At 36.6% G+C, this 25,243-nt stretch overlaps 1 protein-coding gene across 2 annotated transcripts in view; it reads left to right on the top strand.

The window, feature by feature from the left end:
- The first annotated feature begins 15,160 nt into the window (after positions 1-15,160).
- The window catches only part of ROBO1 (roundabout guidance receptor 1), a 704,094-nt gene continuing 694,011 nt past the window's right edge, over positions 15,161-25,243 (top strand). For both annotated transcript variants that reach the window (XM_048080853.2, XM_048080848.2), the window contains exon 1: positions 15,161-15,559. The gene's annotated coding sequence lies outside the window, so the exon portion shown is untranslated. The remainder of the gene's footprint in view (positions 15,560-25,243) is intronic.

The raw sequence follows: 25,243 nt of genomic DNA, 5'->3' as shown, positions 1-25,243 counted from the left end.
TACCCGTGGCTCTAATGACAGGTCATTTACAGCGAACCCATGTTTCACTGCAGAGATGTCTCTTTAAGTGACATCTTATCAATGGCAATTCAATTAGTCAACCTTAAGACTTTGAGATATATCTCACACTGTGTCACACAACAGTCTCTGATTTGCATTTTAAATGTTAGCTTTTATCATTGCTATGCTTCTTTGGTATACATTACAAATGCATTTTCATTCCAATTCTTCATTCAAAACTCCATGGAAAATATTTTCTGCATTAAAATCAACTGCCTTCGTTTCCACCAATGCTCTCAGCTGAAAAGACCTGTGGACTTGTACTATAGACAAGAGTTTTCTTCAGTGCTGGTGCTTACCCTATCACCATATCCCACATGTAATTACCATATCAGCATCAGATGATTCTGAGCACAAATGCCTAAAATATTCAGCTACTGCAATCTAAATGGATACGTATATAAATACTATTGTGATGGACACAATCTGCATAGACAGACAGAAAAAAAAATAGCTTTTATTTTATTTTACATAGCAGAGTTGCAGAGAATTATAAGCCATGATTTTTCTGGGATACTTACACAATGAGGACATCCTAACAAGACATGGTCTCACTCTACGTTGGCCAACTGAACTCCTTAGGGATAAACCATGTTGCTTTTCTAAAAAAAATGGTTACGTACTGTAGACTTAGGGTATAAGGCATTTCATGGAGTGCGTATGGCAGCACTGTGCAACTACATCATTCATCAATGCACGGTACTATATGTACTGAACATGCACCATTCACTATGCATCGATATCAAGTAGAGAAGATGGTGACCAAATGTAAGGATATGCTCACCAGTTGTGCTGTGTAAAACCCTGAGCAACAATGCATGCTTATGAATATAATACCTATTAGTAAGTGCTATAGATGCATAAAGGAATCTGTACTTTGGGGAATAAAAAGTAAACCTGCGTTTAAAAAATAAAAATGAAAAAAAAAAGCTTGAATTTTCTATTGGAGCAGAGGATCTTCTAAACTCTTGTAGAAAACTTGAATACTGAGAATTTCATCTCCCTTCATCCTGCCACACTCCACTTTAGTAAGTGTGAATGGGTAAATAGACTAGCTCTGATTTTTTTTTTTTTTTAATCCTTATATCTGAAAAAAATATATTACTCAGTCTTTTCAGTCACATTAAAATGTTTTGTGGGTAATTCCTTGTTTTAAAAACAGTATTTTCAAACGTTCATCTTTGAGATTGTCCTTGTGGCATCAAAGAATCATGATTTAAAGCAAATTTTGCTATTGCTGATGAGAAATAGAGCACATGTTATTTACATGGCAAGAGTATTGCCAAGGCAAATCAGCTGGTGTATTTGGCAAGCTTATAAACTAAATGTACACAGACAGTTTCTCTGATAACCTATGGGTGGTATTACAGAATATGAACTTGCTTAATGTGAAACTTTTTTTTTACTACAATGTGCAACAGCTGATTCAGAATTCCATGCTAATGGACAATTTCAACTAGTTTCAAATTATTGGATTAGTATTCTGAGATCAAATTTTAATGAAGGAAAAAAAATGTATGCTAAAGCTCATTAAAAGATTTAAAAAATTAATTAGACTGAAGTTAAAAAAAAAAAGTGGGCAAATTAATCCTGATAGAGCTATATTGGCTTGTAAACAAAGAAAATGAACTCATGAAGAAGACAGATAAATGACATTCAGCATTTTGTGCTAGAACTGCTTTTTTTTTGTTAGTAATACATGTGTATTTATGTGCATATGTGAGTGGGCTGAGATATATGTAAGTATTTTCAAGGTGCATCTTTGTTAGCATGTTAGTTTGAATCAAGAGTACACTTTTGAAGTGCATATTTTCCCTTCTTATTGTGCATTAGTTCACTTCACGTGGAGCTTTTGCAGTGCCTCAACTTGATTCTGTTCAGCTGAAACTAAGATTTAGATTTGGAAGATTTAGCACACTCCAGCAGTGTAACTAATGTACTCCAGCTGCAAATGGGCTGAAGGACCAGAGTAGAGCTAATCTGAAATAAAAAGGCTTGAAAGGTGTATGTTATGGACATGAGTTGTCAGCATGAACTGTTTCCCTCTACAGGGTTGCTTCTATCCATCCATAACCCATCTGCTAACCTAGACACAGTCTCTGAATTCTTGTATGTTACTAATTTTTATTTAATGAATCTGTAAAGCATAAGACACTATTCTTACATGACTGTAGCAGGCACTTCCTATAGTACAGCACAAGATATGTATATACATGTGTTCAGTGAGATAGCCATTTATAACATCTTCATTACTGTATAATATTAATAGGTTGTAAAACCTTCAGGCATTGCATCCCTAAGCAGGAGCTTGTATCTGTGACTCGAGCCATCTCTTGCACATCACTGACTGTTAAAACCTTATCCTGAAGCTCATGTAGGTTATTATTCAAGTCACCATACAATTCTACAGTTCTTCTCGTGGAAGAATGTTGGATTTTGTATGAGCTAACAGCTCTGAAATTCATCCTGACTGATCTCAGTCCCATTCTCCAAAGTATGAATTCCGACATGAAGAATATCTCCTATACTTAACTCTGGGCAACCAGAAACAATTAAGATTTAAAGTAGCTTGTGAGTGTGAATTGCAGTTTGCAGTAACTGTTTTACAGGAATAAACTGAATTGTGGCAAGGCTTTTATATTTGTGTATGCACAAGTTTTAAAACCCATATGTATTTCATGCATACCTCTCAAAAGCAATTATTTTAGTTGCTGTGCTGCTCAACAGTGCTTCGCTTTTTTGCATTTGATTAAAACTGAATCTCAGGAGAATATTAACCCGCATGACAAAATCATCACATAATTTGGCAGAAGCATAGCACAGTTGACAGAATCTGCTTGGGGAGAGCCCCAGGACAGAGCTCGCATCGGGAATAAATTCACCTTTGACCACAAGCAAAAGCTATGTCTTTTGGACTCAGAATGAAAGCCTTGCCGTAAAACATTCCATCTGCTCTTAGACCAAGCACTCAAATACTTGCCACAAAAGCACTGAAATCTGAGCTTTTCAGAAATGTATAATAAATTATACTATCGGTTATATCCTTAAAATGAACTTATTCAGCTACTCCCATGTTCAGAAAAAGCTGATTGCACGCTTTACTTGATCTATGTAAAGGGTAACTTGGAAGTCCTCAGCAGTAGGAAAAACGATTTCTCACGACTTCATCTCATGCTCTAATTTAAGCTATAGGAGCTTCTCTAGTGTTGGATGTCCAGTTCAGGATAAGGCAACCATTTAAAATGAAAATATCACTATGTTTTCAAAGAATAAGAATTTCCAAAAGACTCTGCTTCCTATGCAGCTCTGTTTTCCTAAGGATGATGAATATATTTAACTTCAGTGATTTCTGTTTGCCATGTTGTTACATGTTGTAACCAGTATTTTGAGGTTTTAATGTAATGATTTTCTATAGTTTTTTTTTTTTTTAAATTATTATTATTTTCTGAGTCAGTTTATAGATATGCTTGCTTAGGGTGTTTGGTGCTTTATATGTTTGCTTAGGTGTGTTTGGTGTTTTTTGCTTCTCCTGTTCCAGTGAATAGGGAAAGCGAGGACCAGATAAAGGAAGGCTAAACTGCTCTTAAAAGGAAAATGGGATTCCACTTTCCTTCACTGCAGCTCTCTAGTATATATTCTGCTCACAAACTTCATTTTTGACTTTGAATTGTGTTAGCAGAGACATGATAATTTCTCTTAGCCTTTTACAAGACCACATAAAAACAAACAAACAAAAACCTTTGGCTGCAAAGCATGCCAGAATCAAAAAGCTGAATATCTGGGGGCGTTCTACTGAATGAACGAATCTAAAAATAATCCCCAGTTAATCTCTATCTATTCACAACCTAAATGGATACATCCCAGGAGAAAGCTGGTTTATGTAACAGAGCCTGAGAACTGTCCCTAGAGTATGTATATTAAGGACACGTGTGTTGTATTTCATGTTTAATTTAATCAGAATGCTAAATAGTGCAATTTAAGGTAAAAATACACCAGTTTTTTTTTTTTTTTTTTTTTTTCAGAGAAATTTTTGGAATGCCATTAATACCTCTCAATAACTCATAAATAAATTAGTTTTTCAATGTTTATTTAAAAAAATGTAATAAAATAGCAAATGAAATTTGATCATGATTTCTGAAATTCTTTTACATCCATCAATAAAATTTTGGATGATTAGTTTACTGAAACTATGGGACCATGACAAGACTAAAAGTAAGCAAAAAAAAAAAAAGTGAGGTAGCAAGATTAACTTGGCTAAATGGTTGTTCTGCAAAGTCCACTTGATGACCACATGTATTACAGTAATTATTTCCTTGTATATTATTATTCCTAACGCTTTAGCATTTCGATCTTACATCCATAACTGAAGTGTATTTGTTTCTTTTTGTGACCTTTATGGGAATTGCAAAAACTGTACTTTTCTGAAATTAATCTAAAGAAATAAGTAGCTGAGTAGCTTTAGGAAGTACTCACTGCAGTAAGAGCAATATGCATTCTCACTGAATTTTTGAAACAAGGCAGGATTTTTTTTTGGTTATAAGCAAGAACTTTTAGCAGAAAATCAGCTAGATGTTTGTTAACACTCACTTTGGAAAATAAAAATCACAAACTAATGCAAAAAATTAGTTTGAACTAGGATGTAAAAATGCAGACTACGATTTGTATTCCTGAAGAAGAGAATTTTCATATAAATGGGGAAACTTACTACTAAGTAAGCATCTAAGGTAATGTTGGGGAAAAAAATCCTTCACCACTGACTATTTTTTTTTTTTTCAAACAAATAAACAAAACCAAAGAGAATAACTGCCTTGTCTCTTAACTGCCAAGAAGTTTTAGCTTATTGTTTTTGTTTGGAAAAAATAAATAAATAGCATATATACTTTTTAATGTAAATGTTTTTACTATTTTTTACCTTGTATTTTTTTATGCAGCTAAATTGCTGACTAGTAGAAGATAAAGTTTGGTATTCAGTTTCTTCTGCTAACCTGTACTTTGTAAGTCATTCTTCCTGGGGTATACTTTGATGGACCCCAGTGTTTGAACAAAAAGAAAAACTTACATAATGAAAATTGTATCCCACATATCCCCTATGGACTCCATAGTCCAATCAAGAAGAGAACAGAGGCGTTAGTCACAGATGTTACAAAATTATCCTTATAAATAGGATTCAGGTTAAGATCTGGAGAAAAAAAAAAAAGAATAAAAAGAAAAAAAGGCTTCAGGAGGACTTGCATTTATAGCACTTTATCCCCAGTTCTGGCAAAGAGGACGAATTGTGATCATTTTCTATAGCACCACATTGTAGCCTGGATAACCCACAGCTGTATGACATCAAATAGTGCAGATGCTGTATCTAGCTGGGATAAGACAAAATTAATGTCTAAGTTAATCAATTCTTTCTTAATTTGGGTTCCAATTGACTGAAAAAACATAAACATTGTCAAAGACAATTTCATAGAAACACACTCACAATTTCATAAACCTGTTAATGAGGGAATAAGGGAAATAGAGGAAGTAATAAGGGAATGAAAGAAATGGAGAAAATTCATATTTTTCTAATTAACATTTTATATGTAAGTCTTAATTTTGAGACTAGACAAACATAAACTGTTGTTGACTAAGACAATAAATGTTAAGAAACTAAAAATATGTATATAATTTGTTCATTAAAGTTATTTCTCTACAGTCAGCATGTAATTGATCTATCTAGAGAGCAGTAATAATATTGATCGTCATGGTCATGAATTAACTGTAAACGCAGTAAAAGTGATAATTTTATAACTACATTAGGTGTTATATGCTGTTTGAAAACACAACGCAGCATCTGACAGTGACTTCTGATCCTGATCTTAATGTTTGGTAGATAGACCTAATTTCTCTTTAGTTATGAAACTGAAAAATATTTCGGGTTAAATGAGAAGACAAGAGGGTCCTAAAGATATTGATGCTTATTAGAGATTTGTTAAAATATTATAATCCTACTATTTTTAATCATAAATCTGTACAGTGTCTACATTTTTATGAAAAGATTAAAAAAAACTTTTAAAACTTTTTTTTTTTAATTTTAATATTTGTGTTTTGAAGCTGTTCTGTTCTGCATTAGCAACATGAAGTTTCATCTGCCTTGTTTCATGGAGGTTTTAAGTCCTTGTGGTGTTTGTAAGTCACACTTGTTGATGTCATCTTTTGCTCTTCATACCAGATCATATTTCCAATTCAACAACTAAAATCATATGATTCTCGTGACAGAGCATAACTTTGACATGTATCACGGGAATCATAGTTTCTCTATAATCTCAAACCACAAGAAAGAGTTCAATGCCGAGAGTTCCCTTGGGATCAGATCCCTTATAATAAGAATAGCATTCCAGCAATGTTTCAGGTTTTTGCTAAATGTAGGTGAAGATTTCGTTTATTAACATATTTCAAACATTGTTAGAGGCTATGGTCATAAAAGACACTTGAAATACGCAGTTTCATCTTCTGTGTAAAATCTGGGTTGCTTTTATCATGGTTCAGGTGCTGTCATGTCAGATAACAATGGTTTTGAAACCTGCAGTCTCTTAAGGTTGGAAAGGTTTTGCAAAGACTTCAGTACCAATAAAAAAAAAGAGCCCAAACAACCCTCCCTTCTCTTCCCAACCAAAATCTGATACTAATATGGACAATAGTATTCCGTAAATCAGTTGGCCACATCTCTAAATCCCCACTGAATTCAGTCAAAAGGCTTTGTCATCACAGTGGACCCTTTGTAGTTTGGTGACCCCCACTAAGATGAAAGCTAACCATCATTATGTGGCTCTGATTAAGGAATACATCTGCTCTGACTTAGTTCAACTGGTCAAAAATCCACTACAGGATATTTGTGTAAAGATATTTTTGCTTTGTCCCCGCTGTCATTCATAAAAAATATATTTATTTAATGTGGAATTAATGTGGAATAAAAGGACCTGGGGGTGCTTGTTGTCAGCCAGCTGAATTTGAGCCAGCAGTGTGCCCAGGTGGCCAAGAAGACCAATGGCATCTTGGGCCGCATCTAAAGTAGTGTGACCAGCAGCATTAGGGAAGTCATTGCCCCTCTGTACATGGCACTGGTGAGACCACACCTAGAATATTGAGATCAGTTTTGGGCCCCTCACTACAAGGATACTGAGTTGCTCATGTGTGTGCAAAGAAGAGCAATGGAGCTGGTGAAAGGACAAGAACACAAGACTTATGGGAAGTGGCTGAGGGAACTGGGGCGGTTCAGTCTGGAGAAGAGGAGGCTGAGGGGAGACCTCATCGCTCTCTATGTAACTATCTGAGAGGAGGTTGCAGTGAGGAGCGTGTCAGTCTCTTTGTGAGACTGTGACAAAGTGAGAGGATGCAAGGATGCAAGGAAAGATCCTCAAGTTGTGTCAGGGGAGTTCTAGATTGGATGTTAGGAAGAATTTCTTCATGGAAAGAGTTGTTAAACATTGCAGTTTGCTGCCCAGGTGGAGTTCCCACCTGCAGTGATGGAGTCCCCATTCCTGCAGGTATTAAGAGATGTGGACGTGGCATGAAGGGGCATAGTTTAGCAATGGAACTCGGTAGGTCAGGCTGATAGTTGGATTTGGTGATCTTGAAAGTCTTTTCCAACCTAGATGATTCTATAGTTAGTAGTAGAGATGTTCTTTTCAAGTATGAAACTGTGGAACAGTTTTCTGGGAAAAGTCCTGAAATTTTATCTCCAGTACAGAATATTTACAATGCTAATAGAAATGTCTGAAGCACAATTAAAGTCAGGAGTAGTTCCTCCTGGGTGTACAAACCCTAAAAAACAGATTTTTTTTTTTTTTAATATGCTAAATATTTGAACACTCTATAGTTGTATTTTTTTCTTTCTCAGCTATATTGCACTGAGAAATAGGAAAATGTAAAGACACAGTGAAACCAGTTCTAGTGGTAGTTTACCATCTTTAGTTATCCAAACATAATAATGCTGAAATTTCTTTCCCCTAGAGAGTTTACTTATATTAAGCATAGTGCGTTACTGTAATTTTAAAACAAAATTTTTCAAGGTCATACAACTTGTACTTTGCAGATATTGCTGACAGGTTGGTCTCTTGGCTTCCTGTAGTGCTGTGGCTGATGGAATGTCTCCACTTTTAGGCATGCTGGAAGAAAACAGTCTTTCAGTGGGTGGCTTAAATATGAATTGAGGGGTGAACATTAAAAATGTGTGTCTATTTATATTTCTAATTTAGCTTTGCTGCTGGAAGAATTCAACATATATATTCAAAGTCAATGTAGTGACTGAATTCTGGATGGGAAGGGTGGTTGTTTTTCACAATTGTATAAAAATACCTAGATTTTTTTTATTATTATTTTGTTATAGCTATATTTGAAGCATAATACTAGCATAATTGCTCTCAATTGTTTCAAGTTTTTGAAATGGTCTTTTTTTTTCTCTGATGGTACTAATGAAATGTTCCTTCTGTAAGGCTGACCTGAACTTTTTGTTTTGTTCTGTCTTTTATTTTGGGAAGGAGTATTCAAAAGTTTGCACTGTAATATATTCTATATGTTTGACAGACCATAAACTTCATTGCTTTCTAGAGATCTGCTTGCTCTTTCAAACTAGTTTAGTTATAGTATATGTTGTGCCTTTCTTTCCATCCAAACACGTGAACTGTGGAACATAGTAAACTCCTACAGCGCCACAGCTAGAAATTTCAGGTGAAGCATGGGTGTGAGGCTTGGAGAGAAAATGATGAAGGTATGCTGAGAAGGGACTGTCCATAATTCCAGTTCTTAGCTTTATCTGACACTTTGTATGACAAAAGGGTCTCCAAGTTGCTTTGAGACGAAACCCACTGTAGCAATAGATAGGGTGTCAGCTTGTGGATGCTAACAGCACTTCAGACTTGAGTGTCCTTTCTGCTTTGTTCCTGAATTTCCCTTACCAATTCCACTGATATGAATGTTCCCATTGTAAATAATCTATTTTTTTTCTCCATAATAAATTAAGGTTCTTGGCCCATGATAGTATTAAAAAATAAATAAATAAAATAAAAAATAAAATCACTTGGAATTTAAAATAAATCCCTGACCTCATTGTGGATTTAGGCCTTGACCCAGAAGTAGTTAACAAGTAGAAAATTCAAAGCATGCACTGATTTCAGTGAGGTCATCAAAGCTATGTATATGTTGAGTCCTGGCCTTACCATGAAGATGGAGATCATTATTAACATAGGCTTTCTGATGTTTACCTTAGGAATTTTCTCACAAGATTGCTCATTAATTTCAGTGAAATCAAATATTAATTTTATGAGTATAGGGCTCACAGTCTTGCCAGAGTGATTTAGAAATGCACATCTACTGATCTCTGTACATCAGACATCATGGGTCTGAAGTATGATATTTCTTTTCCTTGACTTCATACATAATTTAGATTAACAAATTCCAGATGGTTTAGAGATTTCAGTAGCTACAAGTTCAATAAATTATTTCTCTCTTGAAAGAAAGACTCCATGCTTTTTCAGTTCTTCTTGCATTTTACTCAGTTTACTCAGTTTAACTTCTTTTGTTCATTTAATTCCTTAAAAGACGCTTTCCCTCACATCAATGAGAGCACACCTTGAAGTAGTGAGAATGGACTTAATGAATGTCTGATGCAATTTTCAGTCCTTGCAGGAAATTCTGTGCAATATTTCCTGAAATAGCTTAATATTCTGATCATCAGTTTAAGAATCTGGAGGTTATTTAAAGGTTACACGTTATTCTTTGAAAAACAAAAGTTAATGTTTGAGCCACTGATAATATGACATTTTTATATACTGACCTCTGTAAGGCACACAGCAAATATTCTAGCTTTGCCCCCAAAATCAATCAGGCAGTTATTTTCCTTTTTTTTTTTTTCCTGAAAAATAATCTTCGATAATAAGTTAAATTCTCCAGTTCATTTTTGCAATAATGTGTATGCAGAAAGTGTCAGATTTCCTTGGGCGTTACTTTTCTCTGTTTAGCTGTGTTGCATAATCAGGAAGGAAGCAGTGGATGCATTTTTATAACAAGCTATGTCAAGGAGTGATCTGTCATTTGCACAAGCCACAGTGTTCTTAGTCTTGTTAGTAAAAATTTTGGCTTTACCATGGATGAGTATTATGTTTTGTTCATATATCATTGAATGAAGTTTATTTTAAGGTTGCTTCAATGCTAATATTATTTGATTGTAAAAATAGCATATGCTTAAAGCTCAAATACTTCAACAGATAAGGTGTACTAGGTTATCATGAGTTTGCTGCAAGTGCCAGGAAAAAGCTGAGTTAGGTTAGTGAATTTAATTGTAACATTGTAACATCTGGGTTTAAAATCCAATTATATAGATCTTTTTGTTACTTCCTTCTAATCGACTAAATAAATGTTTCCATAATATAACTTAAAAACTCATTTATGGAGCTATTAAAATCTTCTTTAAATAAATAACAGAAGCATTTTGGTAGAAAATCAGTCAGGAATATAGGTTTAGATGTCTCTAGACTGCCATAGACTGTATTTTCTCCCTGTGGTTTGCTTGCTTAGGTCTCACATTAGGCAGGAGTCTCAGGATGGAGCAACACTGCTTGCCACAGTGATTGATGAATGATTGCATAGCTCTAATGGGACAAATAGAAAGAAGAAATGAAAGGGTGGAAAGTCATCCCATCATGCCTAGTTAGAACAGTACCCTGTACACTAATGTTACACTTTATGGTTATTTATCCCCTGGCACTGTTTAACACCACCAATTTTGAAGATAAATGTAGTAAAAGCATTTTTATCCTGCTGCTATGAAAATGTGCTTTTAATAGATTTAGGTTTTCTCGGGTCATAAGAAAGAAACAAAGATTTTGCAGCTTTCTAAAGGACCGTATTACATACAGAGTTTAAAATGTCATAAAGCAGCTTGAAAGACTATGGGGAGTCTGTGCAGTAATTGGAAAAATGTTTCCTACTAATGTTTGGATTGCATTAGTGTGAGCCGTTGGCATACATTTCATGACAATAAACATGTCTGCTTAATTGTAATTATAGCTTACAAAAAGGCTTAAAGAAAAAGGAAGTGAGAAAGGTACTTTGGTGAATATGGGTAATGACATTTTAATGCACTTAAGGCACAAGACAGCACTTCTAAATACCAACTCTACCTTCCATGCACTGCTAATAGACCAGCTCTACAGTTTTATTTAATAAAATTTATCAAGGCTGGGGAATTTGTTAGGATCCCTCTGTACAACTCACTGTCAGCACAGATTAACAACTGGCATGGTTGTCATCCTGTGTCTTTTAGATTAAATTCCTGTTAACAATGAAAGCAGATTCTGATCACTATTCAGAGCTGAGCCGTACCAGATTCTTGCTTGTGTTGTTGTCTATGTGCGCCCACTCCTGTAGTAAATTTGAATTCTCACAGCAAGAGACAGAAGAATCAGAATCCCCCATCTTTTGAAATTTCACTTGACAAGAAAAATACAAGTTTAGATCTAGGAACTGTAACTCATACCTCCACTGTAGCTCACTGTGAATGCAAAGCTGAGCTTCTCTGCACAGCTTTGGACATTGTGAAAATACCTGACCTCTTCATGTATTTAGAATTCCAGTTTTAGGCAACTTTAGATCAACTGAAATTACAAAGATTAAATTCTGAATCATAAGTATTCAGGAAATCTTCTAAATATTTAGGTATTTATGATCCTGTTGTCACATGCTTACTGAAGGATTAACAAACAAATTTAGAACTGGAATTGTTTCTTGTTAGGATCAGAATAGTTTATGGCTGATTAATATTCAATCAAATGCATATATAGTTCCATATATATCAGGAGCTCTTTAATTACAGTAGTATACCAACAAAATACCTAACTTATTTCAAGTCCCATTTATTTTAAGTCCTATTGATATAGTTTTGAGATGTAGATGACTCTCTAGGGTCCTAAATGTCCTTTTGCATTGCTTTGGATACTACTGAATCCAAGCTCCAGTCTGGAGTTCGGTTGGATACCTGTTCTTTGACAGATCTCTGGAGGTGGTAATACAGTGGAATCTTTGCCAATGACTAAAGGACTTTTCAAGGAAGAGCAGCAAAACTGGACAAAGGAATTGTTTACATCTCCATCAACAGTCTTTCAGATGTTTCTTTGGTGTTTATAACACTGTACTTTCCTTTACTGTATTATGTTAAGACTTTTGCTGAAAGAGGAACTTTTTCATGATATGAAGCCCTTCTGGTCACAGCTTTCAGTGATATACCACATATCATGTTCAACCATTTGGAGAGCTATGTTCTTCAGAGTGTATCCTGTGGGGGGACCAGTAAGTTGCAGGGAGTGGTTGAATGCAACATGAATCCTTTTCTGCATCAGAAAGACACTAAGAGAACAGATCAATAAAGATATGGCTACAGATGGGACATATATCTAGCAGAGGACACCTATGGATGCCAGAAGGCAATCGCTGACTCCCCTTCAGCAGCTGGTCAACACCATGCTGTCTATCCCCTCTGAAAGAACCCCTCCAAGAGGCAAGGGACTTTGCCCTTGACCTTGGTAACCGGTGCCGTTCCTCAAAAGTGGAAATAACGCCTTAGAGACCTGATACTCCTGTACACATCTGAAGCTTAGTATTAGTGATTATATGCTGTTCAAGACACTAGGAAATAAAGGTGATAGTGGACACAGTTAAGTGGTGTGTTGTGAAACACATCAGGAACCACTACACTGTCTCTTCTATTGAATACTTGCATGTATAAATATACACGTCAGTGGCTCAAAGATTTTCACCAAAAGGAATATCAGTGTAGTACTAGCTTCAGAATAAGCATTTAATCCAAGTAGAATTTTACTCCACAAGTATCACCTTTGAATTACCAATGGCATCTTCAACGCAATTTGTGCAGGAAAGTTGTTTATGGTTTGACAGAATCATTTATTTCCCATTTAATCTTCACTTTTATCTCACTGAACATGTTAGTACTGCTCAAGACGAGTATGTTTTACTTTTTCTGGTTTTAATATTTTTGTAGATAACATTAATGGATAGAGACTGAAGTTTCTGGAAATAAGTCAGATAATTCCACTTTGTATTTGTTCTTCCTCCAACTTCTTTCTTGAACCTATTGTCAAAATCTTGGAAAAAAAGCTGAATTCCATTTATTTATCCTCTACAGGCCAAGCTCTACAGCAAATAATCACTGTCTGGCTGACTTTAGTGAGCATCCATGTCAATTCGTCCAATGCTTTTCATGTACTATAAAGTCTTTTTAAGGCATCTGGGACCTAAGTATGGGTGTACTAATACCAGTATCTGAGACAAACTACTAAGAAATCATATGAGAAAAAAACCCACTTGATATATTCCATATAAAAACCGCTTGAATCATTGAGACATGAGTTCCCAAAAGGGAGGAGAAAATCAGGAAGGGAGTTCCCACAGCAAGTCTAGGAAATAATCCCTCCCCACCCAAGAAAATCCCTTGCAATAGTCATATTTGTTTGGAAGCATTCACCAACATCATAAAACCCAGTAAACCCAACCTCCATATTTCAAGTAAATGGAAATATTTTACATCCTACATAACCACTTCAGGAAGTTTCTAGAAAACACTGTATGCATGAGTTATTAATCTACAGGATTCATAGCTTGGTTCTTTTTCCTAATATTCATTGGAAATCAGACACCATGGGGGTAGACAGGTAATACTTGAATGTAAAGAGAGGTTGCTATCCTTGTATAACTCAGGACTTCAGTTTGGTGTCATCTCTTCATGTATCATATTTCAGTTGCAGGGTAAAATGGTTAAAATGTCTTTATTGTTGGCATCAAAGGATGAATGAAACTCTTCCACAGAAACGTGCAGTAAGAACTCTGTATGCTGACATTAGCCTTCAATCAGTGCCTCCAAAACACTATCTCTATGTATGGGTTTCAGTTAAATATTCATCTTACCCCTGTTTATGTGAAGCTGAACAGACTGCACTTGAATATTTAGGCCACGCTTTTTCTGAGAACTTCATTCATAATGATTACATGTTCTTCTTGACTGGCAGTTTGTGGTAGGGCAATTCATTAAGGTTAATTGAATTCTGAAGGGAGCAAAAAATAAATAAAATAAATAAATAATTCCTTGGACATGAATGTGAATTACTGAGAACTACTGTAATGTACAGGCTTGTAATCTTCAGAGTATACAATAATATACTATTTTTTAAAACAAGAAAGGTAATTTCAAGTTTGAAATAACAAAGTTAAAAATCACTGCAGAATCAAAAATAGCACCTTTTTCTTCCTCATTAGCAGTCATGATTGTTTAATCGATAGTGGGCATGAGAAGTGACACAAAAACCTGCATCGCTACAGAAGCAGACAGGATATTGACATTTAAACAAATGCTTTAAATACTGTGTTTACTCTTCTAGTTTTAATATTAAAACCATGTAGAAGAGCTTGTCTTTATTAGTCATATTAATCCTGTATTAACAACAAACTTAGAGTGGTTATTTTTTGTTATTTTCTATATGAAAGATAATCAGTGAAACCTGTGAAATCCTCATTTTCTTTCAAAAGATTGATTGAAATCTCTGTAACATTTGGGACTCTGGGAGATGTTTCTATTGATCTCAGTTGCCATGAGCATGGATAATGGCCAAAGTAACCCAAAGATAGTCACCTGCCATGATCTCTTCATCCTAATGATTCACGTCTGAAACTTTTCAGTAGCAGTTTTGAATTTTTCAGGAAGGAGTTACATTGCATGGAAACTTGAAAGTGTAGCCTGTTGAGTTATGCCATTTAGCTTTCAGTTGTGTAGTTTGGGCTCTGTTACAGCAGCAGCTCTGGCAGAGTGAATGTCACCATGGCCTAGCTGAAAGGCAGTATACATGGCTTCCCTGATGGGTTTCTGCTGGAGCAGACCACCATAGCACCACCCAATGGAAACTGCTCCATTTTGATGAGGATGCTTTTGCAGATGATGAGCCACAGGAACAATAGTTAATCAAGTTTCTCTGTAGTTCAGGTACTTAATAATAAGGCAGCTGTGGGACACAGCTGTTAGTCATAGAGGTGATTCACAGTGTTCTCCCTATTCTGGAAGGAGTGCTGGGCTACTGTGATACAGGAGCCTGTCTTGTCTCTGTCCTTCCCTTTCTGCTTTTTCTTTCTGCTATTCCTGAGGAAGCGTACATTGGAGTACTTTCAGCTGATGAGACTGAGTGTTCTTGTTGCAAACCAGGCTCGTGAAAGATGGGATAATTCCTTCGAACAGAGAAAATGGAACATTTGTCAACGGCTATATCTATTCCCAAGGCATTGTTGGAGGCAAACCCAAGAGCAACAGTGTCCCTGCATCTGTGAGAACCTCGACGGTAGTCAGTGGCTACTCTTGTTTGTATGTGGACCCCCAACCTACAAACTTGCTTTCAAGTGAGCTCCTTGGGGCAAGCACTTTGTGCAACTGGTGTACTGGAACATCTCCTTGGTGATTCCTCACCTACTGCAGGTGGGTAAGGTGCCAAGTTTCAGTGCTGCTGAGCATTCTCAAACACCAATATTTAGGTATATGAAGGAATTTAATGTGAAATATAAGTGTTAATGGACAAGAGAGGTCAATAATTAGTTGTGCTGGTGTTTCAAGTATCTGTCTTTTTTTGATGAAGGACCTAAAGTCCCTTCATAGATTAATCATTATCAGTTTTCTCACAGGCTTTTCTTTGTTTGGCCCTAACTTTCTATTTTCCTCTTCCTTCTAATTTTTGTTTAATTTTGATTAAAACTGTGCAAGACCCTGGATTTGGAAGCACAGGAGTCATCCTGTTGATATCAGTACAGCTGATACAGACCTGAAAACTATTTAATGTGTAGCTAATAATATAATATTTTTGCAGTATAATTAGCCTTCAATGGGATTGGGCAACTACCAGTGTTGCATTTTGTGATTCTCTGTGACTTACTGAAATACTAAGGTTGCATAAGCATGTTTGTGGTGACATCAACGTGTTTTTGTCCTTTCTTTTCTGTCTCATAAAAAATATGGATTTTTGACTTATCTTTATGCTACGTTAATATCCTTGAAAGTGTGTATGGCCTTAGAGAAGGACATACTGACAAAAATTATGTTCTGCCTATGCAATCTGAGCTAAAGGTATTTTAATAGGTATGATTTATTATGAGGAGCTTTTTGGCATTGGTGGTTTGGAAGTGTGTGATTCACTGAGCATTTTATCTATTTTATGAAGATGTTGGGGGAGTATTTTTTCTTCTCTAACATCAATTGCACTGAACGTGGCTTTACCCAACTTGAGACACCTAGATTTGCAAGAGTACATGTTAATTTATGTGAATAAACAGAATGGAAGTAATTTTAAATCTCTATTTGTAAAATTGCCATGTTCAACAGAACGCATATTTTAGCTGAACACTGGAAAAATAATTAAACAGAAGGGAAAGAAAAGAAAATACTTCTAGAATCACTTCGGTCTCTCTCTTTTTTTTTTTTTCTTTAGCCATTTTCAAGTTTTTCTACATGTGACTTTTATCACTCTAAACTCTTGAGCTGCTGTAAGGCCAAGTTTTGCACTAAAGAGCTCCCTCGGTGACAAAGTAAGGGCGTGGGGGGAGGGGCGGTGAGTTGACTGGGTTGTTTCATGCGAACATGTACAGTTACTCTTTTTAGTTCTTGTTATGTTCTTGGTGTAAAGCTTGCAGAAAAGTATCAGTCCTTAAGTTATAATTAGTCTATTGGGTATGAATAGGGCCAACAATAACAACCTGAAGGCTAAAAAGGGAGTATCTTCTGTGACAGTGACCTCTCCTTCAGTGTTTAATTAGGTACTCCACCTAACATGGCGATGTGGGCAAAACAGTCTCAGTCCTGTGACATTCTGCTTACTTTACTGCTCCTTAAAGCAAACTTTTAATGATCTATCTGGGTGTTAATAGAAAAAACAAACAAACAAAAAAACAAAACAAAACCATAAACCCTTCAGCAACAAGGCAAACACCTCTCTTCCCCCTCCTGCCAGGCCCTGCCATGGGCCCCGTGGCCTGCCCAGGCCCCAGCCCTGTCAGGTGATGGGGAGCTGACTGTGGAGGTTTCCTTCCGTTGGTCCTGCTGGCTGGTAAGTGCCAGCAGCTTTCCTTTTCTTCCTTTCCATTGCTGAGCTAACTCTGATAGCGTCTTCACAAAACCTGAGTGATCATTTTGTGGTTGGGGAGAAGCATTCCTGGCAGTTGTTATTTTTGTGGGGAACGTGATAGAAAACTGAGAAGTGTACCAAACAAAGCAGGAGCAGCTTTGGAGCCCCTTTGAGATACGGTAGTGAGAGGCTGAAGGCAACAAGGCCACCACATCCACAAAGGTTTTACCAAGGCATGCAGAAGGAAAGTAGTCACAATGCACATTTAGCCATGGAAATCTCAGTGGTTGCCAGCTAATAAATATTTATAGGCAAGTGTTTCTGCCATGATTATTTTTATTTTAAAACAAAGATAGCTGTGTGAAATTGAAATTTAATGTTTCACCTGACTTGCTTGCAGTGCAGGGAAAAATGCAATTCTGACCTATTTAGATGATGAATTGCATCTACTTAAAGGATGATTATAATTAGTTGAATAAACATCTAGAAAGTAATGAGCTGTAAAGATACTACTATCCAACTTTCATGTATAGTGATGAAAGTAATGGAAATCATTGGTGTGCTGATTTACCAACTAAAATAATGGCTGTATGTGTTTGTAATGGCTGTATATCACATTAAAATGTGATAAAATACCTGTGTTTTGAAGATGCTTGTGTGTAAATTTGTGACAAGTTAGTCCAACCAATTATAAATTACAAATTGATTATTTTTTTTAAGTTCTTTGTAAACAGTGTCTTTCTTTCACTCTGAGTTTTTGAATATGCATTTCTGACTGCATCAAACATTAACTTAATCAACTTGAATTTTTCTCATCATAGTCTAATTGAGAAGCAGTGCTTACCTTCAAAAGAAATCATTTCAGTCTGTCTATAAAAGTGCTGCTCTAGGATCTGAAGGTAGCTCTGAGAGATGAAGATTAAGCCTTGTTTTCTGTAGGCCTCTGGGGTTTGGTCTTTTGAGCTGTTGATGTACTTACTGCACCTCTCTGTGGATGTGTCCTTACACCAAGATGATGATTACACTGTATTAAATGTAAGTGTAAATACTGTTTACTTGTTATTATGTGTGAAGAGGTATATTTCTTATAAAACCTCGTTATTAGGTTCATGCTGTTGTATATTCTAATTTTTATCTCATGCAAGGCTTTCTCTTACGTCTTTGATAAATGGCTTGTTCAGCACATAATTATTTAGACATTAGAAATGAAGCTGTTCAGAATTTACTGTACTTATGTCTCAGAAGAGTTTACAGATTCATGCATGTCATATACGTCCATATTTCTTAGGGAGGAATATTTAAAATATATAAAAATAGTATTGTGTAAGAAATGAAGAGACAAAAAGGGAATCATGACTTGACAAACGTGTTTCAAGAGAAGGTTTGGTTCTTGTATGAATCTAGCAATTGTTTTTGTTTCAAGTCAGGAGTTGGGCTTGTATAAAAACATTCACCAAGTGACATAAAACTGGTCTAAATAACAATTTTGTTGAATGACTAAAATGTCAGGTTTTAAACAGTTATAAGTCGTGACTGTCCATGTGCCAATACAAGCTAAATCAATACGACCTTCATCTGCATTAAATGAGAGGTACCACCTAGTGGCTCATGTTGGTCTAACAATGTGCTAGCTGATGTAACTTTTGTAAACAAGACCCATACTCTTTTGGGTCTAACATGACAAGCAATATGTGGTAAGGAAAAAAGTACAGCCATTAATTTGGAGTTTACTTTTAGCCTTCAAAATAAGGTGCTTATACTTGATTATAGTAGTGTAAATATGGTATCAGGAGTGACTACCTATGCTGTGGTGGGATGAGAGAGAAATTTTGGAGGCAATACAAGCTGAGCTCCCATCTACCTGCCGTTTCTGCGTCCTGCCAGCATAACTCTTTCTTGGGTTGCTGTGTTCCAGACTAAGAAGATATTTAAGACTTTCAAAAGTAGTGTCTTTCTAAAGTTGTTTTGAAAAATGGGAAATCCTTCATCTTCATAGCTGTCTCTAGCTTTAGAGACAATCAGTCTCAGTGAGTAATCTCAGCTTTGGTTGTTCTTAAAACCTAATGTCTTTTTATGCTCTGCCTGTCTGTGTGTCCTGTGGGCCAAGAGGCCATCCTGCTCTGGGATCAATTAAGTCTTCCCTGAATTACTTGTATTTTTTCCAAAATAGCACAGGAAGGTCCACCTGCTGTATTCCAAAGGGGCAGTTTTCTAGCCCTTGGTTAGTCTACTTCCCCTTCAACATGAGCGGATCCTGCCATTACAGTGGAGCTTCCTTTTGAACCATCTATTTAAATTTTAACTGCTTTCTAGGGTGTTCCCCTGGGTGTTGTAGAGAAAACTTTAATCTCATGGCTGTGCTGAGAGGCATGAAGGAGGCCTCATGGTAGTTCCTTTTGACAGGGAAATAGATGCTGTCTCACAAAAGAAGTTTGAATTTTACTCCCAGAGTCTCCAATCAGTTCCTTCTTAGCCTGGCTAACAGATATGAGCAATGCGTTAAAAAATGATTTAAAAATAAAAACAAGAACCTAGTAGGAACTAGATTTGAGCTGGTACCATAGATCTTTTCAAAATCTATATTTTAAATCTGCCTGATAACTTTAGACACTAAATTTTTATTTCCATCTTGAAAATGCATTCACAAACTTATTTAAAGACTTCTCACTGAAAACTTACTGGGATGTCCCGGTTGTCCTTGCTTTCAATCCATAACCACTCCTTTAATGACACGGTAGCCTGCTGACAAGAAACACACAGTGGAAATGTGTTTCTCTAAATCAGTCAAAGGGAATAAGCCCAGAAAAAGAATGGAAGCCAAGTTCCCCAGATCAATAACTACTGTTGTATATCTGTCACCTCTGCTGGACAGCAGGAAATGTGGTTAAAACAGGTGGAGTTAGGGATACTTTTCCAAGTTTCACACTTTTAGTTACTTGAAAATACTTAATGGAATTTCTTGGAGCACCTGGCTAGTGATCTTGACTTTATTTATGTACTTTGAAAGTTACAGTAGACTTTGGCATTTTATTTTTTTTCCCTGTGTACATCTGTGGATTGATTTCTTCCAAAGGAACTGAAGTGACCTGCGTAAGAGGGGACAGGAAAATCGCTGCTGCTGTAGCTTCTGGAACAGCAAGCAAGTGCCCTGAGCACCAGGTTTCTGTCCTGCAGAAGGATGCGCTCCTGGAGAGCGCTGTACTCCTGAAGCAGCTGAGCACCGGTGGTGTGGTGCTGGCTCTGAATGTATGGCCAGGGAAGGCAGCAGGGAGAGGATGAAAGACTTTCATTACTGTACTTGGTGTGGCTTACCTAACTGGGCTGGACTTTTTAATTTTAAACATGCCTGTGATTTGTGCCACTCTTCGAGGTCACAGTACTCTAACAGTTGGTGAGTAGTAGGATACTTAAACCAATTAAAAGCAATTTGGGGAAGGGGGACAGGGGACAACAAAAAGTAAAATTGAAAGGTATTCACTCTTTCACAGTTACGTTGCTTAATGCAAACTGAGAATGTGCCTCTGGCGTTCTGTACCTCTCTTCACTCAACAGGAATAATTGTTTGGGAGAGGAAGCTCACTAGCAAAGGTGGGAGGACAGCAGTAGAGCATATTGGTTACTTAAAGATGACCTGCAAATCAATTTGACATTTCTTGACAATACATGCTTAGTGGTTCCAGTAATAGCCATGCTTTCAGCACATTATTATCCAGCCCTGCCTGGATCACTGCTTCTGCTCATAGACTGACGTCACGTCAGCTCTGCTGGACCATGAAGCAGGCTAATAGGTAAGTGTCTTTCACTGAATGACAGAGTTTGACAATGCATTTACTTTTAACTGAGTGAAATATTTCTAAAAAGCTTTTTGAGCATAAAGGTACTTCATGGAAAACTCAGAGGTTTTATTTTTTGGCTATCTTGTGAAGGCTTAAATACCTGCCTCTCATGTCTGTGGCCTGCCTAACAAGGAGCAGATTAGCAGGAACTTAATTAAAGTCATATAACTTACAGCTAGAAAAGAAGATATCTTTGGAACTTGCCTGCTATTGGGATGCCTTAGAAGGGAAAGGGGAGTGAGCTTTGTGTGAAGAGGATAAGACTTTTCAGTACAGTAGGATCAATTTAAACTATTCAGAATGAGTCTGAGAATCTTCTCAGCCAGCTACATATGAAAACGTTTCCAAGAAAGATGAATTATGTAGAAGAAAACAGTAAGATGATCTCAGAAACAGGATTTTGAAGTAGAGTGAGATAGCTAGACTGTTTAATCCTGAGATGAGATATGCCAGGTGCCAGCTGTCTTTGAATATGCAGACAGACCTAAATAAACTTTTCTCTGTGACACCATGGAAGACTTCTTTAAACATCTGGAGAATCTTTCCAGTGATAGAGGTGACAAAGCAGGAGTCGGCGTAGCCTTTTTATTAATATCTTCTATCTGCTTATAGTTCACTTTCTCTATCAACACCTATTGGAATGTGCTGTGCCATGAGCAAAAACTGCTTCCACTTTCTTTGAAAGTGACTTGTCTGTCTTTTTAAACCTTTGAAATAGGACAAACTGTGCATCTGGATTATTAGCAAATACACTGTCACAAATGAAGTCTGTATTTGAAAAAGTAATATTTTAAATCCTAATGCTGGTAAGAACTATCATTTTAGACTCACACTGGGGGTTTTACATCTGCACACACAAATCCACATTCCTAGAAGAAATAATAGTCTCACTTAAAGTCACTAGTCAAGTAAACAGCGGTGAGATTGGTATAAGCCATAGGACCAGCTCTTTATGGAGAGAAATACATTATTTGGTAGAGAAGAATGTTAATATTAATTTGGATTTTTCTATTTGTCTGTAAAGCTATATTCAAACCCTGTGTATGGGTATTGAAGTTGAGAAATGCCTATTATGTGTCCTTACATAACAATTTGTTACATGTACATAGAATGATGCTTTTGTACACATACTGAGTTCCATACATAAAATATGAAACTATTACAAAAATATAGTGGCCAGCTTTACAGAGCTGAATTGCCTTATAATTCTGAAATTCAACAAAATGACCTAGGGCATGCTATAAAAAACTTAATTTAGGAAAATGTGTGTGTGAAAGTGATTTGATAGAAAATGGTAATTATTTTCTCCCATACTGCTATAACCAAATCAGTAGGAGATGGATTTAGTTTTTATTTTCAGTACAAAGTGTTTAAAAAAAATAAATCTGTTGTCAGCTGCAACCTTGTCTGCAGAGTCCCAGCCTAAAGCAAGATTTTTACAGTCAAGTTTTAAATCCCTTGATGTATCTGTGTTTGTAATGGAAATGCTAACATAACCTTAGCTGTTACAGGGCAAACAATATTGCAATAATAAATAATGAATAAAGTGGTTTAATAATTTGAAGCAAATCATGTCATAGGCTTGGCAAGATTTTATGACTAAATTATATGGACAGGAACCCATCAATGGACATGCTGCATAAATGCCATAAATAGATATAGTAAGGATGTGTGTTCATGAAGGCGAAACTACGGTTTTCATGATCTAGGGGATAAGATGCCGTATGAGACTGTACAAAACAGAAGCCTTAGGTGAATCAAAAGCCAGAACAAATGATCAATGGGGCAATTTTTAATCAATGGCTATTATCTCTAGTACTAATGATCTATACTATACAGTGGCTCGCTAAATCTGCTGGGCTTCTGAATATGGATGTTTTGGTTAATGATCCGTTGTGTGGCTTACTGGTAACACTTCTTGCATTTTAATTGCAAAATGTAATATAAATATATATAATATTTTCTTTTTAGTGCCACACATAGCCTAATTGAATGTTTTTCTCTTTATAGCCTAAAGAGCCATGGCGATTTCCCTGGCACAGCATGGGTCTGGTTCAGTTAGGCTCGTATCTTTTTCTGACAGTGCCTACTGTATGCTTCTAAAAGGATGTGACGAATCACCAAATAGGAAAGGGCCAATTAATTTATTCCATCCTGATCTCAGATACCAAGAGCTGCTCTCTGGAGTTACAGCTTTCATCAAAACTTGAAGGGCATCTGTTTCCCATCAAGTGGTCTATCCTCAGTTACTGTTATTCTTTTTTTTTTTTTTTTTTTGCTTAGGTCAAGAACAGCACAGGATGAGGGTGATGACCACAGGCGTGGGCTTTTTCTTGTGTTTTAAAGCTATGAAGGAGCGTGCTTATGACTGTCTTGAAGTTGAAGAACTGGCAAGATGCAGGAGGTGGCCCTAGCTTGGCTTACTGCAGGTGCAGCTGCTCCTGCACAAAGCAGGGGATAGGAGCAAAAGACCTGTGAACCTGTGGCACCAGCCCCATCTTTGTCAGGAAGGGTGTCTGCTTAGGAGGTTTTCTCAAAGAGGTAGAAAATAATCTAGGTGACAATTCAGTATTAGGGAGAGTTTAGATAAATGAAAGTCCTTTCTTTGTGCAACAGTGGCTGTGTGATGTAGGCAACAGCAGGTAGTGATAAGGCTAAGATTTTGGAAAGATTTTGCTGCTTCTAGGTTCTTCTGAGCAAATGCAATACTTTAGAAGGAGGAGGTTTAAAAGGTCAAAAACTTTTTTTTATTTCTGCCCATGGGGCTCAGTTTTAAGGGCTTGTGTTGTATTGGGCATTCAGAAATGCCCTGGTAGTGTTCAGCAGCTCTTCTCAAATTCCTAGCATGATTTTCTTGTGATATACATGCACAAGCAATTCATTATGCTAGTGTTAACACATTGATCTTGCAGCTATCTGACACTTCTGCTGACTGTATTGATGGCTGTAGGGTTGTCAGGCTGCTGTGCACTCAGAAATGAAGCCAGCAAGAGAACGATCAGGCAGATCTCTCTGTAAAGCTAGGGTAAGACTGCCTGAGGTCAATTTGTGAAACAGCCTTCATCTAGAAGTCTTTAAGTCCAGACCAAATTAGCTCTTCTTTTAGAGATCCTAGTTTAATCATCTGTGAGAAAAAGAGGCTGCATTGCCTTAGTATGTAAAAGGAAACAAACTTTATTGTTACTATTTTCCTATACCTATCTCAGTGCTTTTGTTGTTCTTTGAGAGATCACGCTTTGCCTGTTTTCAAGGCAGCCAAATTAGGGCACTCTAATGTGGTACCATTTAGTATTCCCCTCTTAACTCATCTACTTGCAGAAAGGCACGGCAGATGTTCTGTAAACTCTAGGGAAGGCTCTGTGAGCCTTTACCAGGAAATTTGTACTCACAGCCTGTCACACGGTAGGGAAGGAGCTCTCCTAAAGACAGCACACACAATATGAAAGGTTCTTGATATAAGAAGGTGGACTTTGCCTCAGTTTCATGTCTTGAGTTCACTGGGGGGAGAAAGGGGAGAAAAAAGCATCATCTTGCACCTTGAGAATGCTAAAATTTATGTATGCTTCAAGCTTGTGTTTAGGCAAGGTGAAGGCAGAAACATCCTCTAGTAATATACTGTACTCTGCACTGTAAATTAATTCTGGATTCAACTAAAATTTTGTCATCCTAGTTTAACTAGCTTTAATGATTTAGGATCCTATTAAACCAGCAAACAGTTTGTCTCCTGTCTTAGATCATAGCAGTTTAAATCCATTAAGTATCCATTAAGTCACGTTTGTTGTATATTGCAAGGAATGCAAGGATAGCCCCACTAGTAAGATAACTCTAATAATGGGCCATCAGTCTTACAATTCAGTGCCAAATTTGAAGACATACGCTGTTTAAACCACAATGAAGAGCTGCATTGTGTTTTTTACCAGCTCTCGGTTATTAACTGATTGTTGTTATTGGTACCCATCACTGGTTTGTAATCCAGTATTTGACAATTTAGTGTTTCTCTTTCGTGAAACCCTTGCATTGTCTAGAGCAAGATCAATTTTCTTCTGTGTTTATATTTACTTGCAATATTAGCTTTGTTTCTGTATATTTGTTGAGAGATCATTCTGTGCGTGTCAATGATTAATTCAGCTGCAGTCACTTTACCAAGGTCTTTTGCAGGAATTGGCAGTCAGATTGCAAATCCTCCACCCCTAAACCTTTCAGAAACTCCTC

The sequence above is a fragment of the Anser cygnoides genome, chromosome 1 (assembly GCF_040182565.1).
Source record: "Anser cygnoides isolate HZ-2024a breed goose chromosome 1, Taihu_goose_T2T_genome, whole genome shotgun sequence".
NCBI lineage: Eukaryota > Metazoa > Chordata > Aves > Anseriformes > Anatidae > Anser > Anser cygnoides.
Note: the sequence above shows the minus strand (reverse complement) of the source record. Positions and strands in the feature narration are given on the sequence as shown.